We start from the raw sequence: 16139 nt of genomic DNA, 5'->3' as shown, positions 1-16139 counted from the left end.
TGAGGGAAATGCTTTATAGAAATCCATTTTTTAATAAGGCTGTAACTTAACAAAATTTGGAAAAATGGAAGGGGTACTTTCCAAATGCACTGTATGCTGCAGATAACATGGGATTTCATGTCAGAATGGAGTAGGGGCATCATAATGATGTAATATTGTTGAATGGTTATTTAATCTAAATGATGAACTGCTGTTATAGGTCAACGCCCTAACTTCTTCCTTTCCTCTGCAGTTCTTTCCTTCCACCTTTGTAAACCCAAAGACAAGGATTAATATGATACTGTATAACAGATGACCATGAAAAATGAGGATCGGCAGTAAAGATCCTATTAGTCTGTAGTGAAATACCACAGCGTAGAATTAAACTGGATTTAACAGCCAAGGAATTTAAAGCAAAGGAATGATTTGGTCTCCATTGTTGCTGTATTGTACCTCAATTACAACATTTGCCAGTAAGACCTGCCTTTAAATGTAATAACATTTCAAGGACTTGACTTTATTCCTGAGAATGTGTCTAGAGAGAGAGAGGGGCTTGATAAATTCACTGCACTCCGTAAGTGAATTTTGGATTCATGAGCCAGTGCTTTCAAACAATATCTTTGGAAATGTATTTGTCTGAATGATTTTGGCATTTTATAAGATCAAAACAGCGAGGACCCCAGAAATGTGTTTAGTTCTGGGCTGCAAACATATTAACGCTCCACAAAACATTGATACCCATATAGCTCCATGTTACCTGATAAGGTAGGAATCTAAACATGGAACAAACAAAGTGATCAACAGATTCTTTTCCTGCAGTTCAGAGTTCTACCTTTCTTAATGTGACACCTATATTTTCATGTATTCCATTTGGCTATGTCGTCATCCAAAAAAGTTCTCGTTCTCAATGACTTACTGTATCTAGTTGAAATATGCATTCATTTGCATACGATCGCATTGTCACGGCATCCCCATAGTGTTTGAGTGTTTGAGTGTTATTGAAACCACTGCAGCTCTGTAATCCCAGTAATTGATCATGTATCAAGGCCACAGCCAGCCGGATGGAAGTGTATTTAACCACTGTGTCATCAGCTGGCATAAATGGATTAATAGGCTGCAATTACTAACAACAGAGGCAGGATCGGGCAGACACCCCCATTCATATTAATGGTACAACATGTCCCCAAAAACAAGAGCGATTGCCGGCCACATTATGACGAGGGCCCTTCATTCTTTGTGTTTATAATCATTCTGGCCTGGCCCTAGAGTGCTAATGCCTTTTTTATGTGACACTCCAAATAAGTGCCCAGGAAACACAGTGGTGGTGGTTTCAGGCGTTAAGCGTCCCTCGTACAGTAGATGTACAGGCCTGTGACAAATGAGAGAGGAGAGGTCCATTAAATCTCATAGAGAGCATGTTGACATGCCAACATAACCTCCTCCATCCTATAATTATCCTCCTCGCTCGAGGACAGTGAGGAAGAGAGAGTGGAGGAGAGGGAGAGTTAAGGGCGCCATCTTTCATATCCTTATCAGCCCGATCTCATCAGATTGGGAGGGAGGGCAGCATCCTGCGAACTATCGGTACCAGGAGGACTGATTGCAAACAACACCTAGAGACAGAAGGACCAGGTCCGGCCCATTTCTCCCATTTCTCTCAATCAGACATCACTGATTGTGCTCCCAAACAGAACACCCTCTCTGTCTGCTGTGACGGTCTCGCTCTCTCTTTATTTTCAACCTTTATTTAACTAGGCAATTCAGCTAAGAACAAATTATTATTTACATTGGCGGCCTAAGAACAGTGGGTTAACTGCCTTGTTCTGGCGGCAGAACGACAGATTTTCACCTTGTCAGCTCAGGGATTCAATCTTGCAACCTTTCGGTTATGAGTCCAACGGTCTAACCACTAGGCTACCTGCCATCCCTGCTGCCGTCTCTGCTGTGAAGGTCTCTCTCTCTCTGTCTCTCTGCTGTGAAGGTCTCTTACTCTCTCTGTCTCTGTCTCTGTCTCTCTGTCTCTCTGTCTCTCACTCTGAGCTTGTCAACAAACTCACCTCTTTCCCCTCTCAACCCTCTATCCCTCTGTGCTACCCCTCTCTCTCCGTTTCTTTCATTCCCCCTTCATGTCCTCCATATACCCCCACACACCTCCAGAGACAGCACTGGCAGAGGCCACAGTGCCACCCTCCCCAATCTCACCCCCCTCACCCCCTACATCACACCCATCTCCTCAGCCCCAATCATTCACATACTACAGTGCACACACCCTCCCATCCATCGTATTCCATCCTGGCACATCTTCCCTAATCTGGAGCAGAAGGTGGAAAGAGAGAGAGCTCAAAGAGACAGCATCAGCACACAGCATCACCTAACACACTTTTGTTTCTGCAGATCGGCCTCTGCAATAGTGAAATTCAATGCATGACGTCTCACATGTGTATCATCTGTGATGATACCAATTACATTGAATGCAACTTTACTCCCCTGGGTCGTATTCATTAGTGGACACCGTAGAATAACGTTTTGCAACGGGGAAAAAAGCAAGCTTTCTTATTGGACAAGATCAGGTAATCCCTTCCTGTTTCAGTCCATTTTCTTCCATTAGGTGCCTTGTGAATGTAACCGTGAATTCCCTGGATTTCTCTGCAGCCTCACAGGTGTCAGCTTTCCATTCCAACTTAGTCTTAATGACTAAATTGGTGCAATTAATTAGCTTGATTTGTGGTGTTAACCTCAGCCCCTTCCACATGAGGCCTCATATTACTAAAGGGGAACCAGTCGATATATACAGAAATTCATCGACTACCCCTCTTGATACAGTGCTTATAAAGACGTATTGATAAACAGACGGATTGACTGAGAAAAGAGTATTGGCTTTCTCCTCCAGCAGCGAGAGAAAGTGACTAAACAAGGAAGCCATGATATAAAGAAGAGTTAAAACTCTCAAACTCCAACTTATACCTGGGCTAACACTCCTCAATCTCGTTTCGTCTAGTTTCCTCTCCATCTCTCCATACACCTGCCGCCTGCAGTTTTTTTTCTCAGTTTATCAGTGAGCTCGGATGAAGAAAAAACGTGACTAAAGTCCCAACAGACCATCAAAGCCTCAGGCAGCCTGACTCAACTTCAGCGCCTCGTTGTGACTCTGTAGTGAGGTGCGGAGGGAGGGAGTGTGGTGCTGGAGCTGGAACCATGGAAGCATCCTGCTAGTATCCTGCTAGTACAGCTCTGATGGATGCAGTCCTGTCACCGGAGCCAACTGTTCCTGCACGGCGTGTGCCCAGCCTGCTTTTAATGGATGCCTCACACATGCCCAATTAATTCCTAATAATGTTTCCTTTCCCCATCCCCTGCCACTGCTGTCCCACCAACTGCAGTGTAGGCGGCTGTCTGGTGGGAGGAAGAGAGGAGGGAGGGAGTGGAAGAGGGAACGGTCAACAAACTGGAAGAGAAAGGAGAGGTTTGCTAGCCCACGGAGCAGGTAATGTGGCCAGGAGAGCGGCTAAATTGAAAAAATGCTATAGTGCCTCAACATGGAGCTCCCACCAAGGGAGTCCAAAAATGATTCAGAAACAATTCATTTCAAAAAGACAATACAAAACTACAAAACTATATTGATAAAATATTTGTTATAAATATCTGCTCCAACACACAGTTCCCAAACACCATTACAACAAGCTAGGGTCCAAACGCTTCTGGAGTTCCACTCAATTAGCATTCTCAGTCAATACAATGGATGGAATAAACTAAAGGGAGAATAAAGCCACTTAAAATGTCCTTTAAAGGGAGTGGCCTAAAGGGGAAACAATGGAACGAAACACAGTAGGGGTTTCATGTTAGCTCTATGAGCTCATAACAGACCTGTTATTTATTTATAAATGGGGCTGTTGGACACGCTTTGTATAATTAATGAGGATAACGGAGCCTGCCTCCCCATACGGCTTCACCTTATCACTTATACAGAGTACCCTCCGGATGATACCTTATTCTCTAGAGCACTACTTTTGACCAGGGCACATAATGCACTATAGGGTGCCATTTCTGATGTACATACAGTATCATTATGGACTAATCAAAGGATGGAGCCCTTATGTGGATAGTAGTGTTCACCGGATGAGACATAAAGGAGTCATTGTTCCCCAGCCCACTTGCTATGCCAATATAGGTGGTGGAGAAGTCATTTAGCTAACTCATCAAACAATGTTTACTGTTAAATTCAAAAACGCATTCTGGCAGAGTGGGAGAGTTGGTGTGACGCTTGTGAAGTTAGCAAACAGGAAGCAGGCTTGATTGAAATGGATGGGAGGGATGAAGGGAGGGAAATATTGAGGGATGGATGGAGGATTGGCGTTGCAAGGAGAAGAAACTGTCTCTGAATAAACGCCAACCCTTCAGAAGTTTTGAAGCCTCAAAAACATGACGAAGGGGACCATCCATCTCCTCCTTGGGCAGGAATCCATTGGGCAGAAATCCATTGGGCAGGATGGACAGAGACATCTGGAATACATGCTGCCACACTAATTTGCACAATCGTTTAACGCTGTTAGGTCTCAGACGGAGAAACATTGACAAGTAGTTTTCATCATGTGTGCTTGGTGCAAAGGAGTTCGTTGAGGCACAAGAGTTCAGTCGTTCTCTGTCCCCCCCCCCCATCCCAACCCCATGTTGGAGCAGACAAGCAGAGCGGTGAATAAGAGACAGCCAAGCGGTCCCAGAGCCCAGGCCTACTGCCCTCTCAGTATTACTGCACTGCCACAGGAAAGCAAACACATCATTTATCTACCCGCCAATGTAAAGACCAGATCCCATAGGAACTGGAGCTGGCAGTCCAATGCATCCATATGACAGAGTGACCAGGCCAGCTGCATTTACACTTCCTACTGGATACGAGCTAGCCTGGTCTCAGATCTGTTTGTGCTGTCTTGCCAACCCCTATGGTCATTGGCGTAACAATGACCGTAGGAGTTGGCAAAACAGCACAAACAATTCTGGGAACAGGCTAGGTATATACAGCATCATTAATGAAGACAGCCTCTGCCATCGCGGCGCTGGTCGATCATAAAGCGAGAGAGGCCAATTAAAGACTGTGTGATATATAACACATGACAATGCTTTGATTGCAGCCGGGCAATGTGACGAGTATCAATTTTACAAAATATCTTGCTTTCCTGATTAGGAATACGGGATAGTGTAATCAAACCCTGTGATTGCGACGGATCGCGCACCGACACTAAACGGCACTTTGAATGCTGTTTTGACCTGGAAGTCTGGTATTAAAACTGAAGGGAGAGAGGGAGGAGAGGAGAGGGGCTGGGTTGGTGTTTTTGTTGCTGTGAAGATGTTAATTAAGGGGTCTTTGAGACACAGTGACGGTAGGAAGCTCATGTTCCATCATTTGGATTGGACTGATGAGAGAGCCATGATGGGGTACTGAGACTAGTGCTGGAGTCTGGAGAAAACAAGCACAATCTGCATCCTGCAACTGCCCACTCTAGTGTCTTAAAGCCACTGCAGAGCTGCAGAGGGACCTGCACACTCAGCTCCATAACGACACGTCCCCAACCACTGTGGTCAGAAGCAATGTTGTCTTAATAAATCACAGGGGCCCTTTATGACCACAGCGCAGGTGTATTTCTTCATCCCCTCCGGGGAAAAGGCTGCATGCAAAGCGGCTGAATACTAATTGAGCAACGGCAGATCATACAGTATCTATCTCTGTGTTTACACCAGACATGCTCAAGTGATCTGCTCGTCTTCTCCATTCCACCACTTTTTCATTCAAGACCATGGAGGCGAGTGCAAAACACCATTCCACAACGGTGGATTCACAGTGATAGCCCATACCCTGACCCCCTCAGAAGCCCAGAGAAGCCAGCCAGCTAATGGGTCTCCTCCATGCTTTCCTCTGGTCCTCGCTGGAGAGGCGTGTCGGGGAGAGGAGCGCTGCCTGCGTCTGATCAGCCTCTGTCAAAACAATGAAGGTCACGCAAGCTGACGCCCAATTAGGGCTCCGCCAGTCGCCTGCTGCTCACGGAACAGTGGTTAAGCCTGTGGACAGAGGAGGGAGGAAAGGCTGGGGGAGGGAGAGCGGTAGTGGTGATGGGGCTTGGACACATTAAAGGAAAAGGGACAAAAGAAAAAAAAAACAAGGAGCCATTTTGACGCCATTAAGCCTTCAACACTTGATGCAGCAGACTGAGGATTCAATACCAGACCCTTTCTCTCTCGTCTGCTATTTTCATTAGAGGATTGGACAGTTCTCTAGCTGGTCGGATCAATTTGAGCTGCCTTAATGCTCCTACTGGTCTGGTTCTGTAGCCCTAGTGGTTCTTGTGACAGCAGCCAGGCACTAACAGCCCAGCTAATAGTGGTGTAGAGAAAAGAGGCATCCATCACTGGGAAAGCTCTCAAATCTATTTGAACAGAGAGCGGGCCGTCGGGGCAGCCCCCACGCTTCGCGACAGTGTGTGTGCGTGCATGTGAGCAGCTGCCAGATTAATCAGAAGGCCCCTGGACAGCCCCTGCTGACCAGAGGTGATTCCAGCAGACATACAGAAAGACATTAAAGCCTGTTAATTACAGCTGAGGAGACAAAGGCCATGATGCCAGACAGACGGCCTGCCAGGGGAGAGACGTGCTCACTGGGACACACACACGGGCAGAGGGTAGGGGGGCGCAGGGATAACCCTCTGGGAGGAATGCCTGGGGGTCGGGAGAGTGGGGGCATGGAGGGATTGGCATGGGGCAACATTTATTCTGATGCTGACATACACACTTTTGTGAAATACAGACACATAAGTATGCACACACTCACACAGACACCCGAACACACACGCACACACAAACTTTGTTATCTAGTCTCTGCTAGATAACAGATTACCCTTTCAAGAATAACATTATCCTTGCAAATCACTGCAAACAGAAACATGCCGCGTCTCGGGACTGAAGTATTTAGTGCATCTCTCTCTCTTACTTTCTGCATTCCTCCTCCTCTATTCTGTAGGATGACAGTTAATTACAGAAGGGAATTGGTTACAAGCCTACCAGTTAAGTGTATGTGTGGCAAACAAAATGGAAAAGCAATTCAAATCACTTAGGAGAAGTTGCCTGCAGAGATTCTGTGTAACACGGCTAAATGCTAATTGTTTAACAACCCGGAGCCTAAAATGTTGCAAATGCATCACTGAGACAACACAAAGAAACAGTGTTTTTCTTGTAAGTTTTTCTCGGTGTGTGTGTGTTTTCCTACATTATCAGGGCCAGAATGTCCTGATGTGTCTGTGTGCGTGTGTGTGTGTGTCTGTGTGTGTGTGTATGTCTGTGCGTGTGTGTGTGTGTGTGTGTGTGTGTGTGTGTGTGTGTGTGTGTGTGTGTGTGTGTGTGTGTGTGTGTGTGTGTGTGTGTGTGTGTGTGTGTGTGTGTGTGTGTGTGTGTGTGTGTGTGTGTGTGTGCGTGTGTGTGTGTGCGTGTGTGCGTGTGTGTGTGCGTCTGTGTGTGCGTGCGTGTGTTGGTGTCTGTGTGTGCGTGTGTGTGTGTCTGTGTGTGCGTGTGCGTGTGTGTGTGTGTGTGTGTGTGTGTGTGTGTGTGTGTGTGTGTGTGTGTGTGTGTGTGTGTGTGTGTGTGCGTGTGTGCGTGTGTGTGTGCGTGTGTGTGTGTGTGTGTGTGCGTGTGTGCGTGTGTGTGTGCGTGTGTGTCTGTGTGTGCGCGTGCGTGTGTGTGTGTGTGTGTGTGTGTGTGTGTGTGTGTGTGTGTGTGTGTGTGTGTGTGTGTGTGCGTGTGTGTGCTTGTTTTATAGACACAAACTCTGATAACTCTAAATGAAACACATTTAGTCTCTTTAGTCTCTTTAGTCTATAAAAAGTCAACATCAATGTTCTTCTGGGTTACTGACTTGCTGATGTTTCTTTCTTGAAATAGCAACGCAGCAAACAAATGGCTTTTGATATGTGCCTGTTTGTACTTTGTTGCCAAGACACAGCAGTTGCAATGTGAAAGGAAATTACATTTTCAAAGTGCAATTTTTCCATCACTAACATGACAACCATTGGAAAATGCATGTACTGTACCTACCGATACATTAAGTCTTACCCTCCATTTAGGAAACAAGCTTCGCTCTCAAACATAACCCTGACTGGAGAAAACTCTCTCTCTTTCTCTATCTTTATTCCCCTCCATCTTTTTTTCTGCACTCACTTTCATCAATAAGTAAATTGAACAGAGAATCTCACAAATCTAAAGTAGAACAATGGGGCCCACTCCCTCCATGCAAAACCTCTCCAGTGGGGCATTGACATTCTCATTAATGACTGCAGAGCGACTGCAAAGTGTATTGGTGGGACATTAGACTTGCTATAAAATCATTGAATTGAGAGACTTCAGCATTGAATCAAATGGCTGGAGTTTTCGTTTGAGTTGCCCCCCTCCAGGTTATAGAGTGGATGAAGTACCCTAGTAGGACTGGAGGCCCCTCCTGGCCACACCAGAGGACAGCCATTAACCACCTGGAACAGTATGTGTGTGTGTGTGTGTGTGTGTGTGTGTGTGCGTGCGTGCGTGCGTGCGTGTGTGTGTGTGTGTGTGTGTGTGCGTGTGTGTGTGCGTGTGTGTGTGGAGATGCAACAGAGGAAGTGGGCTTTAACCTTGGCCTGCCTAAGCTGCTGTAGCTCATTCTGTTCAGCTCAGCAGATTCCAGTCTCCCCTCACTACAGGAGATACTTTGTTGATATCAGACAGGTAACTTCCCTGCAAATCAGGGGTTGGAATCGGTTCAGGGAACAGAACAGAAAACCGGGAAAGAATGACATTTTTCCAGGAACAGAATCAGAACCACAAACAAAAGTGATCAATACTGTTTAAAAGCATGGGAACCGGTTAATAAAGTTATTTTACGTTCCGGGAATTTTTCCAGTCCCACGAAAAATGCAACAAAGCGCCTATGCAAAGCCCTCACTCTACAAATAGAAATCAAACTGGATGGACATCAGAAATAGAGGAAGGACAAAATATAACTACTGTAAAATAGACTGTGTCTGTAAAATGTTATAAGATGTATAAATTGAAGGTAAAAGCCGAAGTTTTTGTTAGTTTACTCCAATTGGGAGATCGGTGGTAGGGTTTGCAGGTTAATAATAATAAAGGTATATTCTTAAAAAAATATATGTATGTCTATATAGGTATGTGTATGTATATATGCGTATATGTATGCATGCGTGTATGGATATATATATATGTACCAAAAGAATATATGGGGGATTGGAAATGATGCAGACAATTACATTGATGGAACAACATTCTTTCCGCAATATTAAGCTGATCCACCCCTTAAAATGAGTTAATTAATTATTTTTAAGAAATTCAAAGACATTCAAAGTTCCTTCATAGAAGCCGCTCCTCCGTAGGTATAATTCTGTCAGCCTAATTCAGATCACTTTTTAATTAACTAGGCAAGTCAGTTAAGAACAAATTCTTATTTACAATATCAGCCTGGGAACAGTGGGCTAACTGCCTTGTTTAGGGGCAGAACAACAGATTTTTACCTTCAACTCTGGGATTATGATCAAGCAACCTTTCGGTTACTGGCCCAACGCTCTAACCACTAGGCTACTAAACATGCCTCCCCTAAATAATGATAATGCATGTCACAACAAGATGCTCAGCGCTTCAAGCCAAGCCTCCTCCTCCACTCTCTCTCGCTCTCTTCCCACCCGCAAAATTTCAGTCGCATCTCACACCCTACACTCTTCTGTCCAATGCATGTAAATAGCTTGCCCGCTCTATAGCAAGCTGCATTATCCGCATTGAATGGTGTAGTAATTTAATGTCGACCTAAACGTACAAAAAAATGATTTCAGAGGTTAAAAAAGGAACACAAAGGGAAGATATAAACCGTTAAGTTTTTAGGATTCGAACCGGTTCAGAACTTGATTTTTCTGGTCAGAACAATGGAGCTGAACAAAAAAATATATAGTTCTGTTCAGAATGAAACGATTGGAAAATCCCTTCGGTTTTGACCCTTGCTGCAATCCACCAATTACTGAAAAACACTAAATCCACCTGAATACAGGTCAGAAAACTGCCACAGGGCACTATAACCGGGTAGCACAATATAGAGAATCAGCCTGATCTCAGTGTGTATCTTGGAAATGAGGAAATAATAATGGCGCATATTGTATTAGAACCAAAAATCTAGATACTGTACCTGAGGTTCTGAGCTTTTGCCTTCAGGAAGGCACACAGATAAATATTTGTATTTTTGTCTGGGAAATATGAGAACTGAATTAAATGTTCTATGCAGAACCAAACACCCGTACTGCTTTTTTGAAGCCAGCACATTTAAGAGAAATGATTCACTAAGGCAAACCGCATAAAGCTTTCAGTATCTTTTTAACATGTTAATGAGCATCTCTGAATTACACAAGGGGGAGAAATCTCATTGTCGCCTGCAAACTAATAACTAATATCAATAGCAGCACAAGCCGATAGTGAACAGGCACATTGCATTCACAAAGCCGCCAAATAGAAATTCACAGGCGCCACAAACCGGGGTCCGAGAGGGATTTGAATGAAATTAATTACATTACTTTCCATTCTTCCTGAAATCCGACGCGATTCATCTTGGTCTCCCCCCAGACTCAGACAAGGCAGATATATGATAAGAGTTGGGCTTCTTATAGCTATCCGACAGGCTTCATAAATACCTGCAGTCAGGAGCCTCAGGAATCATTTTCTGTAATGGGGGCTTGAAGAGCTTATGTTTCTCCTTCTGTGTCTCACTGTTTTATTTCTCTGTTTTTCTTCTCTAAGTCTTCAAAAATATGTTTCAGACCTCCAGGTTTTCCCCATACATCAAAACATAACCCGACTCAACCCACTCACAAAACATACAGCTCCTCTGGGAACTAGTTGTTCTGAAGAAATTAAAGAATGCCTCACTCATCTGTAACCTTGACAAGTGTTCTCTGTTTAAAGGCTTATCAAGGTCTGTCAGATGGCAGGACATACCAGGGATGGGAGCCCAGCAGTCTGTCGCGGTGCCACAAACGCGTCATGTCCTTCAGTAACGAAGAAGCAGATGAGAGGGGGATGGAGAGGAAGAGAGAGTCTGGAGTGGTTTCATTCTGTGTTCCAACCTTATAGCATCTCTCTCTCTCTCGCTCTCTCTATTGCTTTGTAGCTACTCTTGTCTAATTTAGCAGTAACAGATTCTGCTGTGCTTGAGGAAGCATCGGTGACAATGACAGCATTGGTCCTGGAGCTATCCAGTGCCGAAAGAACTGCAGCCTCCTACACTACAGAGCCCCTGGGGAGGATAGTCTCTCTGTGTGAGGATTAAATGTTCCAGATAAGAACCCACTGGCAAATTGGTGAAATAAACAGCAAGTATTCTTCCCTTATTGGATTCAGAGTCTGAATCACTGTTCAATTCCAACCTGGACAACACAGAGACCATTTCATTCAGAACCTGAGCCATAATGCTAACAAAGGATGTATCCAAACATAATGATCAACAAAGAAGAAGGGGGGAAAAGATATTCAACCCCCAAGTAGTCCCTTTGTGCCCTCCATTAAAAATTTGACAAAAACTGTTACCAGATGTCATTGATTATTTATGGTGTTTAATAGGCAAAATGCCCACATTGAATTATGCATTTGTGGTCTGTTCCTCCGATGAATATTCAAAAGCTGTTTCTGCTGAGAGCTGCTGAGAGCCTTTGTCTGCATGCGGTTAGCCAATGGCACATCTGTGACTGCAGCCCGGCACTGTGGTTAGCCAATGTGGCTTACGCCAAAGCATTGCTAATGCCAGATGAGAGCCTACATCCTACTACAGCTCAGTATTGCTCTGCTCTGCCAGGCCAGAGGCTTCAGAACAGCCTGAGATTCTCCTGAGCTGTCAATCAAAGCAGAAACACCAGGTTCATTAAGGTGATAAAATGTCCCTGGGATTCTGGCAATAAGAGGGAGAGACTGGCAAAAAGCCAAAGCAGACCTCAGTCAGTGGGATTCATACACATGTACACGCATGCATGAGCGTGCAGACACACACTTACAATCACACGTGCATACACGCGCACTAACTAACACACATGCACATATGCACACAACACACTCACAGACACACTCGCTCTCTCACACAGATACACAATAACTCACACATATGCATGCACTCACACAGAATGCTGTGAGCGTTCGCACTGTTTAATTTGATCAGGGCTGTCTAAATCTTTAAATTAGACTCACTCTGTGTCTGAAGGCACATAATCCCCCCCCCCCCCCCCCCCCATTTTCATTTTGCACTGCATGTATGAAAGGGGTATTGCTTTCAGCAGGAATACTGTCTGCCACTATTGGCCATCTGAACCATCTGCAGACATCTGGATACCCTGCAGTTTCTCAAGTTCTGTTGAAAAAGTTCAGGAGGGATTTTGTTAATTCAACAGACAGTGGCTGCTTAATTAAGTGAATATTAATTTACTACATGAGTGAAACCTCTGAAAATCCATGCTTTCTTTCATTGGCTTGGATGCTACTCAAGTGCAAAATTGAATTATCGCCGTTCACGTCGCTCCCTACAAGTGTCGGTGCTAAGCTGTGTGCAGCCGAGCAGGGAGGCACATTATTGAAAGACATTGCGAGTCAACCCATGCAAAAGCAGAGAATACTCTGAATTCTCCCCAATCGGTTTTTCAGGCACTTGTGATGACAACATTTCCGAGCTGTTTTTGGCCCTTGTCAGTATCATTGGAAAACAGCCATTGGGGAGCAGTGTGCAACTAACTATCTGATGGGATATTCTGCCTCGATTGTGCCTCGTGTAAAGAAGAAAAATGGAACAGCAACCAAATTGGCACAGAAGATCTCTATTGAGATTAGTTTAGTGGTGTCAGCCAGCTCCTCTTTGAACCTGAAGAACGCCAGAAAGACTGAGAGAGAAGGGAGGGGTGACAGAAAGGGGGTAGAGACAGAGACAGAGGGAGAGAGCATTGGAGAGAAAGACTGAGAGAAGGGTGGAGAGGGAAAGAGAGGCTAATAGAGAAAGAGAGAGGGGGGGAGCTCTCCCACTAACAGGATTAGCACTCATCACCTTTGTTTAGGGAGCGTTCCGTTTCCACAGGTGCCAGCTAGGGAACACTGATGGTCCCCAACACGGGTCAGTGACAGGAGGGACAGCTTTTCCAGATACACACATGACTGCTCAACCATGTGAAGGGAAAAAAGCTCAAACAATGAGCATGTAGCTGTTGAGGAGTTTTTTATAAAATCTCCCCCATGTCATTATGCATCAGCCGTGTGAGCCAAGCCTTTATAGTTTTCCCATCCATCAGCCCGTCTGTCTCAGAGTATTGGCAATGCCACACACAAACACACACACATGGATGGGCAAAACAGTTTCTACCCAGGTGGAATCGGCAAGCTCACACACATGCATGCACAGAAAGAAGACACACATGCATGCACAGAAAGAAGACACACATGCATGCACAGAAAGAAGACACACATGCATGCACAGAAAGAAGTGGAGCAGAGATAAAAAGAGAAAGATGATCATTTCACGAAGTGCTGGTTGGAATCCGTGCTATATTTCGCTGGGGCTCATCTGAAAATGAAAATACACATACACATGTACAGTACGCGGTTCAGCAGCATCATCTATCATTGTCCGATCCAAAGGCATATATATTGCAGACTGACGCAACATACTCCACCAGCATTTGACCGTGCACTTTCATTAGCGTGAGCGGGAGTTGTTCGTTTTTCAGACAGCACATAAAAACATATGCCATGTATATAAAAAGTATAAAAACGCATGCCATGTTTGACAGAGTGCCATCAAAGATAACGTCTCGAGTTCCCTCTCTCGATTAGCTAGCTGTCGTTGCTTTCGGATTTACTGAAAGGGCTCGCTGCTTGTTGAATTCACAGCATATGCAATACATCCTCCCTCCGTCAGAAGACTATAATCTCTACTCTTCCTGAGAAACGAAGCAAGGCTGCTCAGATGCTCATGATGTTGGTTTCGCCAAAGCCGATATCCTTCTAATGGTTTCATCAAAAAATAAGTGGCTTTAAAACAGAGCCGATAGGCTATTGAAACATTCCCCCACATTAAACACATGAACACATTTTCTGTCCCACCCCTGCGGGATGGATGGTTGCTACTTTGCAGACCACAATATCACGCAAAGCAGTGAAACATTATTGAATCACACACGATAACAGTTAGATCAGATCCTAAGAGGACACACAAGTATCATTCTTCAGATGTCATTCAGATGTATAGCATGCACTTTTCCTCTTAGCTAAGAGTAGCTCATTGTAGTATTAGCAAGGATTCTACATGTTATAGCAAGGTTTAAAAAACGGGTTAAAGCACGTAAAAACATAGCAAAAACTTTTCAGAATAAAATTACAACTGAAATTCATACAAAATGTGTTATTCAAGATTCGACCAGAATAAAGGCATCAAATAAAAGGTTTGGAAACAAGAGCGTAATAAACTATACAGTGATACAGTATGTCAATGCTCACATGGAAAACGAAATACTGAAGCCTCTTCAACGCATGCATAGACTATTTGTATTTATTTAAGTGGTAGTTCGCTTTGTCTGCGTGAAGATAGAGTATAGCCCACTCCTTATTAATAACGAATACCCAAGATACCGATTTCTCAGGCTTCATATTAAGCTACGTCAAAAAGACTAATCGTAATGTAATATACTGGAATAGGCTAATACACATTGTTCTCACCTTTTAGGAGGAGGTGACCGTGAGCCGCTCTGATGTCTCTGTCAAGTCCTCAGGAATGTAGAGCGATGCCGCCTCAGAGTAACGTTGGTCTGATTCCGTGCAGGTGTTCTGTTAGTCACGAGCCACAGTCAGCAGTGCGAGCCATCGAGCGCACCAAAACCGTATAAAGAGTTGGGAAAAAAGAACGAATCGCGTTTTGGAGAGGTCCAAAACACAATAACGGGGTATCTGGTGTCCGTCCTATTGCGCAAAGAGAAGAGAGACAGACGAAACGTGATGAGGAGAGCTACAACGATTCTCACCTCCCTGGCAGCCAAGTGCTACTGAACAAAAGAGCGCAGATACTCTCTGCAGAGTCCCGCTATTCAAATCAGCGAAGGGAGAAAGGGGAGGTGGGGGGATGGTTGATGTGGTGGCCCAGTGGGCGTTGAGGGTGTGTGCGGAGTGTGGGGGAGAGGGGCGTCCTATGGGGTAGAGACATAATTTGGCACATCTGCACTGTTACTGTATAATCCCGTTTGTCTGTTTTGAGCGCCACGATTTATAGCCTGGGGGATAATGTTACCTTGTATTGTAAATTCACACTGACCTCGCAGAGTAAGAAAGTTAGAGGTATTACTCATTAGTGCTGAAACCTTAGATTAATAACAATTAGGCCAACTCTTGTTTTTGAAGTAGCTTCAACATTAATTATAGTCTTAGAAACACGTTTGAGGTCACAGGCAGACTTGTCGCTTGTCGCAAACAACACTTCATTAGCACCCATCTACCATTAAAACAAGTCAACAACTAAGACAGGTCTCAAAATGCAGAGTTAAAACAATAGAACATGTATTGTATAGACAGATGTGTCACCAGCCAAAACATGAAACTAATTGCAATTAACGCAAACGTCATGACTTATTACACTCTTATAAATGAGCTCATATTACAGTGTAGCCTTGTTGAAGTCTCCAGAAATCCTTAGGACCTGTTTCCAGTAGACAGACAGCACCAGAGAGCCTCTCAACACACCGCTTTACCACACCGAGAATAATGATCCCCTCCGAGATGCCACGGTGCTGCGCAGGGAAGATTAACTCGCCCTACTAATTCACAACCCACCATACACTTTCAGTATTGCTTGTTAATTTAAATAAGAAAAAAAATCTGCAGAGTGCCTTTTGAAAATGTCGATTTAAAATTGATTCGAGCACGAGGCTTATTCGCGGTTTGTTCTTGGCGTGTAGAAATGGGGATTTCAGAAAATCTCTTTGTGATAAATTGGACAGTGAACCTATTCTAAACAAAAATGCTGGTGTTGAGAGTTTCAGGCCTACTTTCCAACCTGGCAAATTGTAGGACTTGACACTGCGCTACACCGACATAAGGTAGATCTTTTCAGTCCTTATAATGCCGTAGCTGTCCAT

At 44.4% G+C, this 16139-nt stretch overlaps 1 protein-coding gene across 1 annotated transcript in view; it reads right to left on the bottom strand.

Moving 5' to 3' along the window:
- ncanb (neurocan b) overlaps positions 1-15086 on the bottom strand; it is a 167750-nt gene extending 152664 nt beyond the window's left edge. Inside the window, exon 1 of the mRNA XM_031786172.1 lies at positions 14731-15086. The gene's annotated coding sequence lies outside the window, so the exon portion shown is untranslated. The remainder of the gene's footprint in view (positions 1-14730) is intronic.
- Positions 15087-16139: the final 1053 nt, after the last annotated feature.

Source organism: Oncorhynchus kisutch, linkage group LG13 (assembly GCF_002021735.2).
Source record: "Oncorhynchus kisutch isolate 150728-3 linkage group LG13, Okis_V2, whole genome shotgun sequence".
NCBI classification, from domain to species: Eukaryota; Metazoa; Chordata; class Actinopteri; order Salmoniformes; family Salmonidae; genus Oncorhynchus; species Oncorhynchus kisutch.
This window is presented reverse-complemented; position numbering and strand designations above follow the sequence as displayed.